This window comes from Dermacentor silvarum, unplaced genomic scaffold (assembly GCF_013339745.2).
Source record: "Dermacentor silvarum isolate Dsil-2018 unplaced genomic scaffold, BIME_Dsil_1.4 Seq10343, whole genome shotgun sequence".
Lineage (NCBI taxonomy): Eukaryota > Metazoa > Arthropoda > Arachnida > Ixodida > Ixodidae > Dermacentor > Dermacentor silvarum.
Window position 1 is genome coordinate 17,042 of NW_023605479.1, and position 19,485 is coordinate 36,526.

Genomic DNA, 19,485 nt, shown 5'->3' on the forward strand with positions numbered 1-19,485 from the left:
AGCCACGACGATCCACTTATTCATGGATGTTGACGACGGAAAGGGCCCAATAAGTCCGTCCCGATTTGGTGTAACGGCCGACAAGCAGGCTCGATTGATTGTAGCAATCCCGCTGGCCTTGTTGGTGGTGCTTGCGTCGCTGACAATCTCGAACGCTTGACGTCAAGCGTTCGAGATTATAGGGAAGATTTGACAAGCAATTGTCTCGGGGTTTTGTTTATCACGGATGCACACATTTTAATGTGACACGAGGTACTAATTAGACAAGTGTTCATGCAAATTAGAGTAACTTTGTTAACCGAAAGAGCCATACGATTAGTTCTAATGCAAGATTTGAAGCGCGCGTTATGCTATAAGTTCATTACCGTTTCCAGACATGCGAAAAAAAAATGACGCCTGTCCATCTTCGCTTTCGCAGCTGTAATCGCCTGCGAAGGGCCGCGGAACAAAAGCGGAGATAATTCCGTAGACAAGACATAAGCATATGTCTAAATATTGCCGCGCGTACGATGACCGCATTTTTCGCCGGCTTATCGTTATCGTGTTATCATTCGGTGCTACAACGCCTGCCTTCCGAAATTTCTTGTCGCCAATTCTTTGCCGAAAGATATACTCGTCTATTCATATTGCGCTTGTTGACGCGAGCGGTGTTGCACATTTTTCGAACCTATGTAGCACCAGAGATTACCAGGGAATGTACGGTGATCGGGACACATAATTAGCGGACTGACCTCAAAAGAAAAATAAATTATGGGGTTTTACGTGCCAAAACCACGATCTGATTATGAGGCACGCCGTAGTGGGGGACTCCGGAAAATTTCGGCCACCTGGGGCTCTTTAAACTGACTTGAATCGTGAGTTCGACGACTGTGCTCGCCGCTATAGCCTCCTGAGACCTGGACACAACAACGGGACATAATCGCTCTTCAAGGTAGTTTTTATTGCCTACTGTTATGTCATGAACTTAAAAAACAATTTTTAAAATTTGAATAGTGTAGCACCACTGTAGGATGACGTGACAGCGGCCGTACGAGCCGTGCCGTCGTCCCTACTCAAAAGGGCGAAGGCGGTGAGCCGAGCGGCGGCTGCGGCGACCAGCGTGGCTAGCTTCTAGAACGACACTGCGCGTGCCGAGCTTGCGCCTCGAGCCGCTGCTTCAAAATATTTGCCAAATAAAGAACGAAGAGCAAAACACGCTAATCCTGATTCAATTCATGAGCGGAAAGTTTGGATAGCTTGAAATACATATTTTGCCCCGCTCTTAGAGGAAGCACCACGTACGCTGCTCGCGCCGTTTGGATGTAGCTTAATCAGCTCCGAAAGCACTTTCACATGTTCTCTGAAGCTGTGGCCAAAGCTTCGTGTCGTCCACCCATTCACCGTCTACGATATCTCCCGAAACAGAGTTTTCTAAGCCGCGCCGGCGTCATGCACTTCCATTGTAAACAAGGAGACAACGGAGGCAGTTGAGGCAAGCAATGGACGCATTACCACGTGATCAAACATGGCAGCGCCCACGGGATCGCCGCGAAAAGGGTCAATACACATGCACCGTACTTCACACCCAGAGTGAATAATTAGCGTAATCACTTCCGAGTGAATTAAAAAGAAAAAGAAAAGTGGAAGGCAATGTGCCATGTATTGTACAAGGGGTCTCAGGAGGATATATATCCTTGCGAGTTGAGTGCTACGTCTCTTTCTGGAGAGTTGAGATTCTTATACAGGGTGTTTCAGCGAACACTTTCAAAATTTATTTAAGGTTGCCTGTGGCAGATAGCCCAATTCTAGTTAATGAGCTGGTCTACTCGAAGAGGCGGACATTACTTGCACAAGAAATTGAAATGCATAATGGAATAATTAACAAAAGTTTACTAATTCAGTTTTAACTAATTACCTGATGGCCCATATTGCAATTTACAAATTGTAGCCGTGGAGTTCGCAAGGCGGATCCACTTGGAACGAATTCTCGGGATGACACCAGTTTCGAGATATTCATTCCCGAACTTTGCGGAGAAATGCATTGGCGTTCCAGTTAATTTTCTGCTTCAATGCATAAAGCGATGTTTTGTTAAGAAACTAACTGGTAGCGGTACTAGGTAGATTTGGAAAAAAAATTAGAAAAAGATTAACGAGAGGTGTACAAAAATGCTAGACAAACAACATGTATAGTATACATGACTAAATCAAGCAGTCTAGGTGACTATTTGTCACCGCCCCGTTTCAAAGGGGACGCCATTAAATCATCACCATCATCATCGTTATCTAGTAGCCATAATAAGTATCAGGTGGTGCGTGGAATAATGGTGCCAGCGCTAACGTTCGCAAATGCCATTTTAAGCTTAAAATCGGATATCTTGTCGGGATTGGAAGTTTAGTTATTTATTTATTGGAATACAGTCAAGGCCATAGGGCGTTACAGAGGGGGTGGTTACATTGTAGTGAAATAGTATAACAAACAAAACAAAACAAAAAAATTACATCCTAATGCATCGTAATACATTCTAATATACATCCTAATATACGTTGTAATATACACGAAGTAGTAGAACAAATGGTGATATAGAATAAATAAAACGAAACAAAGGAAGTCAAAAACACCTGATTACATCCAAAAAATTAAGTACGTCTAATTAGAAAATAGAAGCGTGATTCATGCTTGAAAGACTTGCTATCTTCTGTATCAGCAACAGAGGCGGGAAGATGATTCCAGTATTAGATGGTCTTTTGTAAGAATGAATGTAAGAAAAAGTTAGTGTGACAAAGAGGAAGGGCTGCTTTGTTGGGATGGTCCACGCGTGATGGTAAGTATAGGATGGTGCTGAGACAAACTCAGCCCGAAGGATGGGATTGTGAAAATATAAATCTTATGAATGAGGGAAAGGCGAAAAACGTCTCACGTTATCAGGTTAGGAAGGCCAAGGGAACATTTCATTGAGGTGACGCTTGAAGTTCGGTTACAATCTAATAAGATAAATCTTGCCGCTCAGTTTTGGATCGATTCTAATGAGTCAACTAGAGAGTGTTTAGATGAGGATCCCATATCGCTGCTGCATATGCTTGCCTAGGTCGAATTATTGTTTCATATAACAGTAGTTTAAGATTTTGCAGGGGCTTGGTTTAAAATTTCTACGAAGGTATCCCAGCGAACGATTAACATTGTTGGTAATGTATGTTATGTGATGAAACCACGAAATATTACTGGCTATTTGTACTCCGAGGTACTTGTAAGATGACACACGATCTAATTTAGCTCGGTTAATAAGGTAGTCGAAAGAACTGCAAGGGGCGGAGAGGTGACAAATAGTCATGATCTTACATTTGGTTGTGTTCAGTTTCATTAGTCATTGTTACACCACTCAGATACGGTGTCAAGATCAGATTGAAGAACAGAAAAATCGTTTTTATTGGTTATCGGGTGAGATATGACGCAGTCATCAGTGAATAATTTTATAGAGAAGTTAAGGCTGTTAGGTAGGTAGTTAATATAAATTAAAAACTGCAGAGGACCGAGCATATAACCCCGAGGAACACCAGATTTAACAGCGCAGGGGGAAAAGGAACTATTATTAGCCGACACATTAATGGAATTAGTCAGAAAACACTCAATCCATTTTAAGATGTTAGGGTCAATATTTAGTGCGCTCATATTAATGAGTAGTAACTTATGAGACACTTTGTCAAACGCTTTGGAGAAATCTAGAAATATGCAATCAACCTCCAAACCATGATCTAAAGATGAAATTGCTTTATGGGTGGAAGATAGAGGATGCGTTTCACACGAGTAGTTCTTGCGGAAGCCATGCTGAAAGTCGCTAAAAGTGAGTTAGATTCCAAAAATTTTTATTAGATTAGTCAAAATTACATACTCGAGCAATTACGGGGGACACATGTTGTAGATATCGCTCTAATTTATGGGGGAATGCGTGTTACCGGATTTAAATATAGGGATCACCTTCCCCAAATTCCAGTCGTTAGGAAGGGTGGAACACTGGAGGGACTGCGTGAAGATTTCAGATAATATTATTGAAGAATGCATTGTAGTATTTTTGAGAAATTTCACGATGATTTCGTCAATGCCGCAGCTAGAGGACAACTCAAGTTTCTGGCTTAAACTTTGAATACCTGCAGAATCGATAGCAATAGGATCCATCGGACAAAAAAAAATTACACCATCTTCCCCTAGTGGAACCCTGAGTAGTATGCGAAGCAGCCATGGGGTCGACTCAAGTTCCCATTAGTTTTCAGTTCGTCGTTTCCGTTAGGTTGAGGTACGTAGCTACCGGCTTCGCGAGCCCGAAGTTCGGGATCGGCCTGTCGCCGCTGCCGTTTCGTGGCAGCGGCTCGAGCCCTCTTCTCCGCGGCGCTGTCCACGGCGCTGACACTGGCGTTGACGCTGGCGCTGTCCGTGGCACTCACCGCGGCTACAGTGCCTACTGTACCGCGGCGTTGCGGGAGGAGCATCAGAGGAGCGGAGCGCGCGCGCACGTCATTATACCGCGAGCTACAGTGGCGCCCCCCAGCGGAGTATGCAGCGCCTACCGTCGCGCCTCTAACCTAAGCTACTTCGCATTATCGCGCGCGGAGCCGCGGGTGTTGCCACTCGTTGTGCAATCCGGAGAGGAGAGGAACGTCGGAGAGGAGAGGAGATGAGACAAGGAGAGGAGAGGGGGGAGGATGCGCAGTGCTACGCAGTGCGGGTGTGGACGCCGCACGGCGGATGGATGAAGGGAGGGAGTGACATAGCCCCGACCATAAGCTGCTTCGCATCTAAAACATGTGTTCTGTATAGCTGCGGCACTGAAACCGCACAAGAAAAATCGCAGCCATTACACTCTGCGAATGTGGGCTACCAGCGGAGCTGTAAAAGAACTACACAAATATCACTGCGCTGGGTAATTGCGAAAATGGACGTTTATTGGCAACGCACAACTCTGCGAACACGTACGAGTACAATCACTGCTAATAGCGGCTCGACCTGTCGAGGTGTCCAAATTGAAACGCGCGAAGCGTCTCGAGACGCTGCCTTGCCCGCAACAAATTCGTAAGGGCGCTCTATGCCGCTTATGGATGCATGCCTCCTTGGCGTAATGATTTCAATCTCGGGCTTAGGAATTCGGTGCTAGAGGTCCTGTGGTTGAGTCCTGCCGGCGGATGATTTTAATAATGTTTGTTTAATTATTACCTAGTACTTTGTTGAAAATGCCGAATTTACCAAGTCGAAGAGAGATGCTTCAAGCCAGAAGGAGGAAGTTTGGGCAAATCCATGTACTTCCCGTATTTCCCATGCTGGCTGAACGGACCCGATTTCAGCTCCCGTAGACACTAGCGCCAGGTTTCACTCTAGTAATTATTGTATGAAACTCTATGTATTGGGTGGTTTCTTAGCTTTGCTCTTGCTACGCCAGGTGTCAGCACATGCCTTACTGGTTTGCCTTGCCTCCTCACAGAGGTCGCAGGATTTTTGAGGCGCGGACATAGAAAAATCTATGGGAGGGTAGACATATAGAGTTTCCACCGTAAAAAGACATTGCAAGAGCGTTATTTAGCTCAAAACAATATTCTTCGCTGCGCATGCAGAACGGTTCTGTACCTGAAAAGCGTGTACACAGAATGGACGAAGAGGTCAAAAAAGTTGGCAACCAAGTACAGGGTAATTGAAACTGTAAATAGACAACCAGAAGTCATCAGAAAGAAAGTGAGAGAAACAGAGAATGGAATTGGGGGATGTAAAGAATGGAAACAGAGAGGACCATGGTGATTTACAAGAATTAGAAGAAAGACATTAGAAGGGGGGGGGGGGATATGTACGATAACACAAAGGGCAGTGCCTTGCTATTTGACAAAAAAAACATTCTATATTCATTATATAATATATATTATATATATATATATATATATATTGTATGACATACTATTATATGACAAAAACATATTCAAAACTAGATGAGGCATGTGTATGCTGCAGCAAAAATCCGGACGCCACTCAGCTGATCCTAATGGAATGTGAAGGAATTCACCCAGTGAGAACCATAGGTAACGGACAGCTTCCAGGAGCACTTGGATTTAAAATGTACACGGAGGCATTAGCCAGTCAGCAGTCGAGATAAGCTAGGACGTTTAGAGTATTGGTGAAAAAAAAAAGCAGCGAAGAATTGATACGACCGGATCGGTTACAGTTACAGATAGCGGTAGAAGGTTTTTTGAAGGAGAAGGTATATATATATATATATATATATATATATATACAGGGTGTTTCAGTGAACACTTTGAAAAATTCTGAAAGGCTGCCCATGGCAGATAGCCCAATTCTAGTTAATGAGCTGTTCTACTCGAAGAGGCGGACATTACTTGCGCAAGAAATTGAAATGCATAATCGACTAATTAACAAAAACGCACAAATTAAGTTTTTAACTAATTACCTAATGGCCCATATTGCAATTTACAAATTGTAGCCGTGGAGTTCGCAAGGTGGATCCACTTGAAACGAATTCTCGGGATGACATCGGTTTCGAGATATTCATTCCCGAACTTTGCGGAGAAATGCACTGGCGTTCCAGTTAGTTTCTTAAGAAAACGTCGCTTTATGCATTGAAGCACAAAATTAACTGGAACGCCAATGCCTTTCTCCGCAAATTTCGGGAATTAATATCTCGAAACTGAGGTCATCCTAAGAATTCGTTCCAAGTGGATCCGCCTTGCAAACTCCACGGCTACAATTTGTAAATTGCAATATGGGCCATTAGGTAATTAGATAAAAACTTAATTAGTCATTTTTGTTAATTAATTCATTATGTATTTCAATTTCTTGCGCAAGCAATGTCCGCCTCTTCGACTAGACCAGCTCATTAACTAGAATTGGGCTATCTGCCACAGGCAACTTTAAATAAATTATGAAAGTGTTCGCTGAAACACCCTGTATTATAATATATATATATATATATATATATATATATATATATCGTGTGTCCCAGCTAACGTTAGCCTAGCTGTTCAAAGAAAATTAAAAAAAGATACAAAAATCATGGTGCAAAATACGACTATAAGACCTATACGGTGAGAGGTCTGACGACTGAACGCCGTAGGTCTTAAAATCGTATCTTGCACCGTGTTTTTTAAATCGTTTTCTTTCCCCTTTAAACAGCTTGGCTAACGTTAGCTGGAACACCCTATATACCGCTAGAAATTTGCCCATTTTCAGTGATTTTATGTTTTAACGTTCTATTTCAAGACGTAGGAGTCGTAATGTATACCGCGATACATAAAATTGTAGCCTGATCACTGGCGTTTTGAATGTATGTAAAGCAGTAATAATTGCTCAGACAGTCAGAATTCGTATGGGAAAATTCGACGAAGCACCTCAAGGAACATGAATGAAAGTAATAATTTGTTATTTTTAGTATAACTACTGAGAGTTTTAAAAAATCTGAAATATACAAAATATGCACCTGGCTCATAGTTCCCAATTTCTGTGAGATCACGCAAAAAAAAATATGCAGATTATTTGGCGTCAATACTAGCCATAGCTCATCCTATGCGGGAGCAGTAGCTTCGCAAATCAGACAGCTGGTTTCACAATGTTATTTTTTACCGTGTTCCAGCGCCGCGATCATGTTCTTTCATCCTCTTGCGCCTGCCTCAGTGCTCGTGATTGTGGCACTAACTTATACCGCGAATCATGTGTTCCAGTGCAGAGCGCGCAAAATCGTCCGCTGTGCTAAACGAGACGAACGCAACAGCTCGCGCGCAATAGGCACCCTGCAATGCAGTTTGGCTGTACATGTTGCCCCACCTAGCAGCGGCGGTGAGCACTCGCGAGTAGGCCCTCACTGCCATTTCACCTTGGTCCGTATGGCGCTCAGGCGCGCCTGAAAGCTTCCTTTTCAGAGTTTTCAATGGATTCACCGCAACCACTCGGCAGCTCCTCCGTGAGAAGTGTGAACAAAAAGAACATGCGCATATACTGTGCTGCTTAGGTATTTCACAACCGCGAAGGGGATGTCGGCATCAAATTGTGCCGCTTCCCTTCAAGGCTGTGGGGAGAAACCCGGTGGCTGAAGGTGGATCGTCGTGGTTCGGGCCGTCAAGTAAGAGTCGCTCTTGCGAATTTCTGTTGAACTATGACGCAAACGCAAAATTAAAAAATTAAAAAAAAAACACAAGGCAGCATCCATGAAAACGCACAATAAAGCGACAACTGCATAAACACGCGTGATCTGATTCCCGCTGTTGTAAATTGGTTTGGATAATTGTTGAGCTATTCGCGCTCCAAAACAAATGCGCAGTGGTATATGTGTCAAATCTAGCTTCGTAAGCGCTCCGCGTTGGACCTTTGTACGCACTGTAGTTCTTGTTGTGCATTAATAAGCCAACGTGCAGCTCCTTTCTGCGCCTGGATCAAGACGCGACTGCTGAAACGGGCTCATTCATGCCGACGTTTTCTGGCGTTTAGAACAACAGAACTAAGGCTGGAGTGCACCGCAGCACACATCGAGTATTCGCAAAATAGCACTTCTCTCGCGCACGCTAGCACACATTTGTTCAGGTGTTGCTTAGTGTCAGCTGATTGCTCTCTGTTACGTTTCAGCGATGATGACCTCTCACACTGGAGCCCGAATGACAACACCAGAATATGCTCGAGGCACTTTGTCAACGGACAAAAAACCGCCATAAAGAATAATTCAAGTTACCTTCCAACTCGCCAAAACCTCGACAAATGTGATAAGCAAGGCACGCTCGAAGTATACTGAAGATACAAATGAAAGTTGAAAAACGTCTACGGCCGTATTTGCCCCCTTAAGCGGAATAAATTATTTATTTGTTCACTTACTTTGAGTTCGACGTCGTAAATGTGCTTTATTTGTCGTGACAAGAACTTTGCTGCGATGTCCGTCCTGTTTACTCTTTTGACACAAAATACATGGTTGTTGTCCTAAAGTTGACGTCCTTTCTCGAGTGTCGGTGGTCGAAAATGGGCCTCAATGTTTTCAATTGCCTTAAAAACCCCAATTTAGAACGCACGACTAGTTTCAAACGAGCGCCGCAGAAGCATGCCTTCGTAGAAGTGGCCGCCTCGGTGTTTTGCGGAACTGACACGGCGGCGCTGACGGCTGAGCCGATTGCTGCGCCGCCTGACCATTGAAGGGAGCCTATACCGCCATTGGAAGTGCGCCACTCAGCAAAAACGCGAGAGAGAAATGCAGCCACTTCCACAAAGTGAAATCTGTCAAAACAGCGGAGTTGTGGTCGTTCCGTTTCTGCGAATGTCGCGCATGTTTCCGAAGAGCGCGCGGAGCAAACACCTGCTACTATACCCCGGCATCTCTCCTCCTCCTCCCCAGCGCGCGCTCGGATTGGTCGGCTCCTCTCTTCCCGGCGAGCGGGTCACGAGACCTCTTCGGTTCTGCTCCTGCGTGACGGCGCACGCTCTACTGAGAACAGTTCCGCTGTTAAAAATAGAAGGCGGGGGCCCCGGACGTATATATTCGTCACTGATCCTCCGGCTCCGGTATGGGAGATGGCAGTGAAGGAATTTCGCTTGCGGAGACTAGGCGGGGAAAGTGGAGGGTGTCTATGTTGGCGGTGGCGCTCGCCTCTGAAATCGTGGGTTCGCAGCATTTAGTTATTTCTATCTCTGTTATTAATGAACGAATTTGAAAAATATCTTGCGGTAGAGCACACCTTTAGAGGGCACGTAACAACTTTCAGCGCATAACCAAAATTTGCTATATGGCTCGGTGAAGGAGCCTTTTAAAAGGTCGCGGGTTCAATACCGGCCGTGACGTGGCCGCATTTAGAGGGGGCGAACCGCAAGAACACCCGTGTACCATACATTGGGTGCACGTTGGAGAACCCCAGGTGGTCGGAAATAATCCGGAGTCCCCCACTACGGCTTGCCTCATAATAAGACCGCGGTTTTGGCACGTAAAACCTCATAATTTAGTGCTTGTGATGTCTTGACAGCTGGACGCGTGTACGCCACGGGTGACCTTGCACACTCATTTATCAAAGGGACGTGCCTATATTTCGTGATCTCTTACAAATCTGCGAGATCGTGCAAACTGTGACGCGCTTGCGTATACGCTCAACACACCTCGAGGAAAAAATGGAACATTTTTTATTAGAATGCGATATCTACCTAGCTGCCAGTTTAGGCTCTTCTGGCCTCCTTAAAGCCTTTGGGTTCAGAGATATCTGGGGGAAAGTAAACATGTCCGCAGTAGAGATTAGTGAGAGGCGATTGGAGGTTTGGTGGCAGAAACGTAGAGAGACCGCAAACAACGCAGGCGTACAAAAACATAGTTGCCCCCCCCCCCCCCCCCCCCCCCCCCCCCGAAATTTTTATCTTTCCGTGCTCATTGTCCTACGGCGCTGAGTACATCGACCGAACACCCGGAGCGCCACAAAAGGCAGAGGACGCCGCATTCGACTTTTGGCGCCCAATAAACAGGGCCGGTATTTTGTAGCGATGCCTTTCCGATGCTAATGCCTTTTCGTGCTTGGTCAGTGGTCAGAGCGACGGTCCGCTCACGTTATCAACGGGATCAGCCGGCCGTGAGCGGTGTATGAGACTAGTATAGAATAAAGCATAACGCATCGCTACAAAATACCGGCCCAGAGGGCGGCTGTGCTCCCGACTTTGCCGCCACTGCGACCCTTCCGCCCCCCCCCCCCTCCCTTTCTTCAGCCACAACTCTGCGCATGGCCCGTGCGTAAGTTTTAAAAAGTCGCATAATTTACATGCTTCGATTTTTACCGAAAATAATTACTCAAAAATAGCTGCTTTCTTCAAATAGTCAAGGCCTTCAGCAAGTCCCCTCCCCCCTCCGGAAAAAAAATCCTGGCTACGGGCCTGTTTGCTAGCAATGGTTTTATAAAAAATTCATGCTTGGAATTTTGTATGTGTGTTTTCTCAAAAATATAGGTAGGACATTAGGCAAAATAAGAATAAGAGCTTGGTGGCGCAACCCATTTCCCCATTTCAAAGGGGACGATCATAGCATCCATCCATCCTGCAGCAGCGGCGGCGCCGGTCGTGCGGGAAAAGAAGAAAGATTGCAGAAACTCCACTGGAGTTGCCTAAGTATGTGTAAGCATACCCCCCAAATTTAACTTTACCTCCTCCCCCATTTCAAGTTGGCCACCCCCAAATTTAAGTTGGCCACCCCCAAATTTAAGTTGGCCACCCCCAAATTTCAAGTTGGCCCACCCCCAAATTTGAGTTAACTCACCCCAAATCAAGTTCACTCACCCCCAAATCAAGTTAACTCACCCCCAAAATCAGGTTCACTCACCCCCAAATTCAAGTTCACTCACCCCCAAATTCAAGTTCACTCACCCCCAAATTCAAGTTCACTCTCACCCCCCAATGCAGTTCACTCACCCCCCCAAATTCAATTTCACTCACACCCCAAATTCAAGTTCACTCACCCCAAATTCAAGTTCATCCCCCCAAATTCAAGTTCACTCACCCCAAATTCAAGTTCATCACCCCCAAATCAAGTTCACTCACCCCCAAATTCAAGTTCACTCACCCCAAATTCAAGTTACCACCCCCATTCAAGTTGAGCCCATCCCAAATTTCAAATAGGCCCACCCACAAATTTTCGTTAACTCACCCGCAAATTTCTGTTGGCCTACCCCCAAATTTAAGTTGGTCCACCCCTACTATAAGCTTCCACATGCATTTTCGAAGGAGCCCTATGTATCCCCCATGAGTATTCTCTTTTTATTTTTTATTGGTTTAAATTGTGCCTTATTGCTTATAAAGCTCCCAATCATCTACATTTATGCTATTATAATGATTAAATGTATTAGCTTTGCAAATTACGCATTTTTGTGCAGACGCAAGGCATTACACGTTTCGCGTGATGGGGCTGGGGTACTGGCCATAGAATGCTTACGTATTTAAAAAAAAAAAAAAAAGCTCGCCTTCGCGAATCTGTGGCAGCGGCGGCGGCATTGCATTAGCGTCTCTGCAATGCCTAAATAAGGCCTTGCGTGTCACTTTAAGCGGACATTCAATAAATACAAACTCGTTTTCGACTCTTAATGGACTCACACAAAGCTTCGCTGTATATAGATTCTAACTCGTTGGATCTGCCGCATTTTTTTTTTAGAATACGAATTAAGTATCGGATATATTCATTCGGTGACGCTCATATTTGCAGCAGGAGTATTTTCGGTATAGTTAGGTACCACGCCAGTAATGACGTGCAAAAAAGAGAGCTTCATGGACAAATTATCAGTTAAAAATCACAGGCTGTCATGTAAGCTTCCGCCGCGTTACCGAAAGCACAGCTTGTATTATCCATTTTGTTTCTGCATTGTTTGGAAGACTTTTGTAGTTTCACTTACGATTTGCGATAGAAATTATTTAGCTGACGGAGAGCAGTAACGAGATTTTACCATTCGGTTGTTACGGAATATGTGGTTAGTTTCGAATATTCTAAAATACCGAATAATTAATCATTCTTTTCGAATAGAAATACAAATAGTGTGTATTTTTCGATTCGCATTCTAAACTTCGAATCCTCACCCGCCCATAGAACTTATCATCCAGCTGGAAAAAAAAAAAAAACTAACATTTATTTTTTATTACAGCTTTGATGACCATATAAATTTTAGCATGTTGTAGTTCCTGTAGGTTAGTAAAGTACCGTTATTAAAAAAATATAATGAACGCCTAATTTTTTTACCAGTCATTTGTTTGGTTCTTCGGCATCCTCTACTACTCAGAATGCTCTAACTGTTTCAACCAATTCTCATGAAATGAATACAATGAACGAACTGTCTCAACAATGCGTTTTGACCAGTAGATAGGGTATATATGTAAGTACTGGGATTTCGTCGCAATCACAAGTTTCACAAGCGCTGTATTGGCATGATGGAAAGCGCTATAGCTAAAACAGTGGTAAAACCTCGTTCCGGGGAGGACCTCTCATTTGCATTTTGTTATAACTGGAGAGAATGCATTGTGACTGAAACGCTTGCGATTGGTATAAGAGCGAGAGTGCGTGAAGCAGCCGCGTGGAGCAGAGGGGCATTAAAGGTAAATTTATTTAAACTGTATTAGTGAATTACTCTTTTACAATACCAAATAAGCCACTCCTACCGTGACAGGAGCCCTTGTAAGCAAGAAAAGACACAAAAACGAGAATGGTGGAGACGCGGCCTCTGAGTTCCCGCACCTTCTATGCGCACACTAACTCGCCTTGACGTCATAGATTTTTGACGGCATCTGCTCGTGCCTAGTTAAGTTATTGTCGGTAAATAGGGACTGCGTGGTATTCCGGAAGAGCCCAAAAACTGAACTTCAAGTCGAGCTTCAACAACTTTTGCTGAAAAATGACCTAATCCGGGACGTAACACTGACGTACCGGCCCTAGGATTTCTGCGCGAGACTGAAAACATGAAACTTTGACTTTCATTTTATCTCCTAATGATGAACATATTACGGCGAAATTAACAAAAATAGAGTTATTAAAGAATACTTTATCAGTGTAGATTGTTGTACTATTTCTCTTTAGTGTAATTTTTGCTGTATTCTTCCATTAGTGGTTTTGCCCCCTGCAGTTTGGCTGTGGCGACAGTAAACCTTCAAATCGGAAAGACAACGCCGACTGTCCCTTTTGGTTTGAACTTTCGCCGTGGTCGCTTCTCAACCACGGGTTAGGAGTCAGAACTCTTGACTACGGCTAAAGCGTTAACGAGGGACTGCTGGTCCACTGGAAGACTTGAATCCTTGCAACCTTTGTAACAAGATTTGCTCGCAAAGCCACGAGCCGAGCAATGGGACCACCGGACGCAGAAGTCTGCTACCCTGAGTTGACGCACAGAAAAAAAAAAAAAAAAAAAAAATTGCAGTGCTTTCTAGGCCACATTGCAACGCGCTCTCACATAATGCAATAAATAAGCGCATATGAATATTTAAACATTCCCTTAATAAATTCGCGCTGTTTTAGGCACTTACTGCATGGTGTATCATATGATACACATAAACAACCTTTTCGAACCTAAATAGAATCGTAAAAAAAGTATAACATATTTACTCGCCATCTACGTCGGGTCTATCAATAAATACATAGTGAGTGTAACTCTGCGAATAATTTCTTTCTCTTGAAAAATGTACGGCGGCAGCTCGTCACAGTACACGCGAAAGTTCATTTTTTTAGAGCTGAAATCAGCACACAGGAAATACTAGGGTCAATATCGACTAAATACCAGGCAGCAATCGGGTCATTAATTATTGGTAAATGCCGTAGTTTATCGGTAAATACGGACATCATTGTAATCTAAATAATCCAAAGACTTAACTTAGTAAGTTCCATGAACTTTTACACAGCCCAAGCAGGAAAGAAAGAAACAACAAAAAAAAAAAAAACATTGAAATACGTGGCGCCACACTCGGCTATCTGGCTATATCAGCCAGCATACTGGGTTATTTTCAACGAAAAAAAAAAAAAAATATGCAGCTCCAACGCACAGCTTGGAATTGTATGTTAAGCGAAGCTCTAATTCGCGAAGCGGTTAATGAAATGCTTTAAATTAACCCATTTCATTTCTGCGTCTTAATTTGGTGTAATGGAAACTGGCGCGCGAGCATGTTCTCTCGCGCACACGTGCTATGCGCAATGTGACAACTCAATATTGCGTTGTATTTGTTCATTTCTTTTTTTATTTATTTTAAATGTACCGCCCACTTCTCGGCCAAACCCCCGTTGTAAGTATGCGCCATAATGGCAGGGAAATCACCATCAACACGCGGGGATCATTCAAAAAGGTAGTTGGCGTGCGATTGAGGACTAATGATTAGAAAAGTAGGCATAAATAGGTTACGAAGGCTTGCATTGTTAAGGAAATCGTGCTCTTGATGACGCATATTTGTTGCAGTTAGGGTATTTAGGTTTAATTTGTTTTATCACTGAATAATTCTGCAGAAAGCAAGGTCAGCGGCCTGGACACGTATAATGTAGTAGAGATTGTATTGCTGTCTTGTAGCACCCAGCCAGCAGCCACGGTCGGGAAAGTCCAGGGGGGTTCGCAAAGGAAGCTTCGCTTTAAATACATTCGTGTGTTTGTATGAAACAAGCATTAATTGCTGCACCATATATGATGCAGCATGCAGTTATGGGTTGTTTTGTGCAGAAGAGCAGTGACGTGTGTCCACGCGAACTCGGTGGCAAAAAACAACCTTTGTTATAAAAGTTGCAGAACTGGGATCGTAAGAAAAGATTTATTCAACTTACAAATGACTGTACGTCTTGCCTAAGTAGTACCCTCGGTTATCTACGTACGGCTGCCACCGTTTCTAGAGATCACAAGAGCAAACAGAAGAAGGTTAATCGGGAATGCTCTTCGGCGCATTATTCAGGTCATTTTGTATTGCGCTGCCGTAGCTTCGCAAAGCTTCGATCCTTTCAGCAGCTACATATTGCTGCTTTTCGTGTATCTTGTTTATCACATGTTTGCCATATGTCTTCCTTTAATTGGTTTAATACATTTTTCGACATAAGGTTTTGACATGCTAACCTTATGTTGTAGCCATATCTTGAATCTGTGATGGGCCAGTGTAACGTAAAACTATTCCAGTCTGTTTTTATTCCAAATTGGCCATTAGCCCCCCCCCCCCCCCCCCCCCCCCCCGTGATTGGTCAAAACGGTTCCAGGTCTGCCCATATGGGCGTGCTATGGGCGTCACGCTCGCCCATAGGCGCAGAGCTGCCGCCGTTTTGACTTATCACGGAGGCTAATGGCCAATTTGGAATAGTTCTACGTTATACCGACCATGGTGTACTTGATACTGTCGTTCTATAGCTTTGCAAAACTTTGCATTCACATTCTTGTGAGTATATACAGTGTTTATGTTCGCTTTGTTCACAAATCCTACAAGTGTACTTGCCCTTCCTGCTGTAATACCATGATGGATTGGCATTATGTGTAAATAAATAAATTTCGCCAGGAAAAAAAGGACATGACGACAGGTCGGCTTAATATGGGGGATGTGGTAGAACAGAAATGTGGTGTTTGGCCTGGCATTCTTGGAGTGATACAGTAGGGTGGAGTCTCGCGTTGTCGTTACAACAAGAACCACTGCCCAGATAACAAATTAGGACGGCGCTGCCGTATGGCGTGGTGCTAATGTTTTAGCATATCAGTGTAGAAGTTTTGGTTGATTATTTGTCCTACATGGGCGCACCAAGCGCTTCTAGCATAAGTAATGCGATCAACATTCTTCGTTTCCGACGGTCGTCACTTCAGTCTTTTAGAACCGCGACCTTGCCTTCGGCGCTTTGTCACTTTGTTTGATGGTCACACGGGAACACCAACTTTCATCACCGGCAACTTCTGGCACTTTCCAAAAGTTCAGCAGTAATATTTTTTGTGGGCTTGTTAGGCTGTCAATTGGCGAATGACGTTTGTAGCTTCGTTTTAAGGTCTTTTATCTCCAGCACTGATTCATAACATAAATGCTGGATAACTCTGGCCCTATTCTAAAAGTTCAGCAAATGTTTGTCTGGTTTCTTTGGGTTAGTCTATCAGTGTGGCGAATAGCACTTGTATCTTTCTTGGAGGATCTTACTTGTAGCACAAGCTTTCATCTCCGGTAGTGATGCGTAACACAAATTTTATATCACTTCTGGTCCGTTACAAAAAAGTTCAGTAGTAAATGTATGTGTGTTTTTTTTGTGTGTAGCATCGTTTGAGGATCTTACTGGTAGCACCTGCTTTCATCTCCAGCAGTGGTGCACAACACCAATGTGGGATGATTCTGGCCCTTTCCAAAAGTTCAGCAGCAGATGCTTGTCTGGCGTCTTTGTGTTGGTATCAGTGCGCGAGAGGCACTTGTAGCTTCGTTAGAACGTCTTACTGGTAGCACAAGTTTTATCTCTGGCAGTGATGCATAACACAAATGTGCGATCAATTCTGACCCTTTCCGAAAATTCAGCAGCAAATGTTTGTCGTGTTTCTTTGTATTAGTCTGTCAGTGAGCGAGCGGCACTTGCAGCTTCGTTTGAAGGTCTTTACTTTCATCTCCTGGCGTGTTCCAAGAACTAACAGCAAAAGCAGTCGCAAATATCATTCGGAGGTAGAAAAAGAAATTATAGGTAGCGTCAAGCTTCTAAAGATTACGCAAAACAATAGTTTGCATCAAAGGGAACGCTCTATTCCATTCAAGTGAAGCTATCAATTAGTCAATGAGGAATGATGTCCTTTTAAAGAGACTTGTACTAGCTGGAGGTGCCCTCCTTTCCTTATCGTCTCTCGCTCTCCGACAGTGATGCATAACACAAATTTTAGATCGCTTTGGATCCTTTCCAAAAGTTCAGTAGCAAATTTTCGTCTAGTTTCTTTGTTGGTTTGTCATTGTACTAATAATGACACTTTGTCGCTTCGTTTGAGGGTCTAATTGGTAGCACCAGCTTTCATCTCCGGTAGCGATGCATTAATACAAATGTGGGATTACTTCTTGGCCTTTCCAAAAGTTCCGCATCAAATTTTTGGTTTCTTTGTATTGGTCTCTCGGTGTGCAAATGACGCTTTGTCGCTTCGTTTGTGGGTCTGATTTGTGTCACCAGCTTTCATCTCCAGCGATGATGCGCAACACAAATGTGGGATTACTTCCAAATGTTCACAAGCAAAAGTTCGTCTGGTTTCTCTCCGTAAGTCTGTGGGGGACGATTTCTTCATCCAGTTTTTGTTTCCATAAATTGTTGCGTCATGCGCACGGTAACGGTTTCGCACGTTCCATATTTGCAGCGTTACTCGAAGTTCACGGACGGCTGACTGTGGGATCGTCTTGCACCAAATACGGCCCTCCCGAAAGCTTTGGCGCCATTCGAAGGCATGGCTTCTCGATAATGCTTTGTCGGCAGATACTTGAGGAATCGTGTTCCACTAAGTGCTTTCCATAGCCTAACGCAGAAGTTATTAACTGTGTTCACTGTTGTCATAATTTGTGCCCATCACGTCACTCGTGACTATGCTGGCTTCACGTTGAAAGCTTAACTTTTGCTATTTATTTTGTTTCATGAATTGTGCGGGACTTCTTCTGTAATGTCAATTGACACCGCCAGGGCCGAAATGTATCAGTATGCTCTGTTATAGCTCAAAGTACTGTATGTTAAACTAAACGCGGCAACAAGCCGAACAATTGGTTGCTAAACACAGCTATATGTTGCCTAGTGACTTTACATGGAAACTCTTTCAAGGTTATGTCTACTTTAAACACTTGTTAAGCAACTGTATGACATCCATTTATTGAATAGTTTGGATGTTAGAAAAAAAATAATTTCTAGAACATTTCTGAGAAGTGGCATATAATGTTTTTCAGGCTATACTGTTTCTTAGCATCATCATTGTCATGAATATGTTAAGATATGAAAGTGCCAGATGTGTTTATATTGTTTGTGGCCTGCCGTGTTTCAAGAGTTAGCTGCAACAGCAACCTCAACGAACATTCGGAGGTAGAGAAAAAACACATTCTTGTTTCTTGCGTCAAGCTCCTAAAGACTCCGCTAAGCAAAAATTTGCATAAAGAGGATCGCTCTATTCTGGTCTCAATTGAGGCTATCAATTTTTCAATGAAGAATGACATGACCAAATTAAAAAAAAAATTGTACTAGCTGGAGTTGCAAGAAATACATTTTTTTTTTCAAGGAAAAGTTCCAAGTTACTTTTAATGGCTCCGATATCGTTGCAGGTTTTCTACAATTCAAATGCATTTCTGTGTGGTCGCAAAATATATACCCGTAACTGCACGGCGTATCGTATATCCGTGTATCAGTGGTACGCGATAACTATCGCTCATAAAATCCGATCCACGTATTTCTGAAAATTGTAGGTTTGTTTGGGTATATCTGGCCCAAGCGAAGGTTTGCGTAATTTTTCTGCTCGAAAAAGAAAATTGCAGTGAGAGGTTAGGAATCGTGATTTATGACGGACAGCGGCGGCCAGCGTCGACCGTCAGGGAAATTTGCGCGCGTCAACACACCTGCTCTGTCAGTGGCTGGAGGGCAGGGAACATGCTCGATGGCGCTCAACTGCAGTTATGAATGCGGATGAAGCTAACCCTGTTCATAAGCAGCCAATATTTTTCTTGCATTGTGCGCTGTTCTTTAGTGATGTTGTGAAAGTTCTTCATTAAAGCGTGTCATCTTCACAAGTTCGCGATTCGTTTAATCCAGGCAGGCAGTTTTTAGTCTGCTAAAGATCCTCCAGGGGCGTTTGCGTTTGGCTGAACGCATCTATATATCGGCTTAGAATCATTCGATATCCGCAAAAAAGTTCTACAAAAAGCGCATGTTTGCTTCTAAACGAGCCCTATAATTACAGGCGGAATAATAATAATAATAATAATAATAATAATAATAATAATAATAATAAAAGAAGCCACGCTTTGGGCGTAATGCATTCCGCATCTTCGTTTGACAGGACAATCGCTCACAACTGATGTTTATTGATGCCAATATGTTGTTATACGTTCCC

The 19,485-nt window shown here is 43.6% G+C and overlaps 1 protein-coding gene across 3 annotated transcripts in view; it reads left to right on the forward strand.

Moving 5' to 3' along the window:
• Positions 1 to 19,485, forward strand: part of LOC119434393 (MICAL-like protein 1) — a 60,973-nt gene that overhangs the window by 6,570 nt on the left and 34,918 nt on the right. The window lies entirely within an intron of this gene.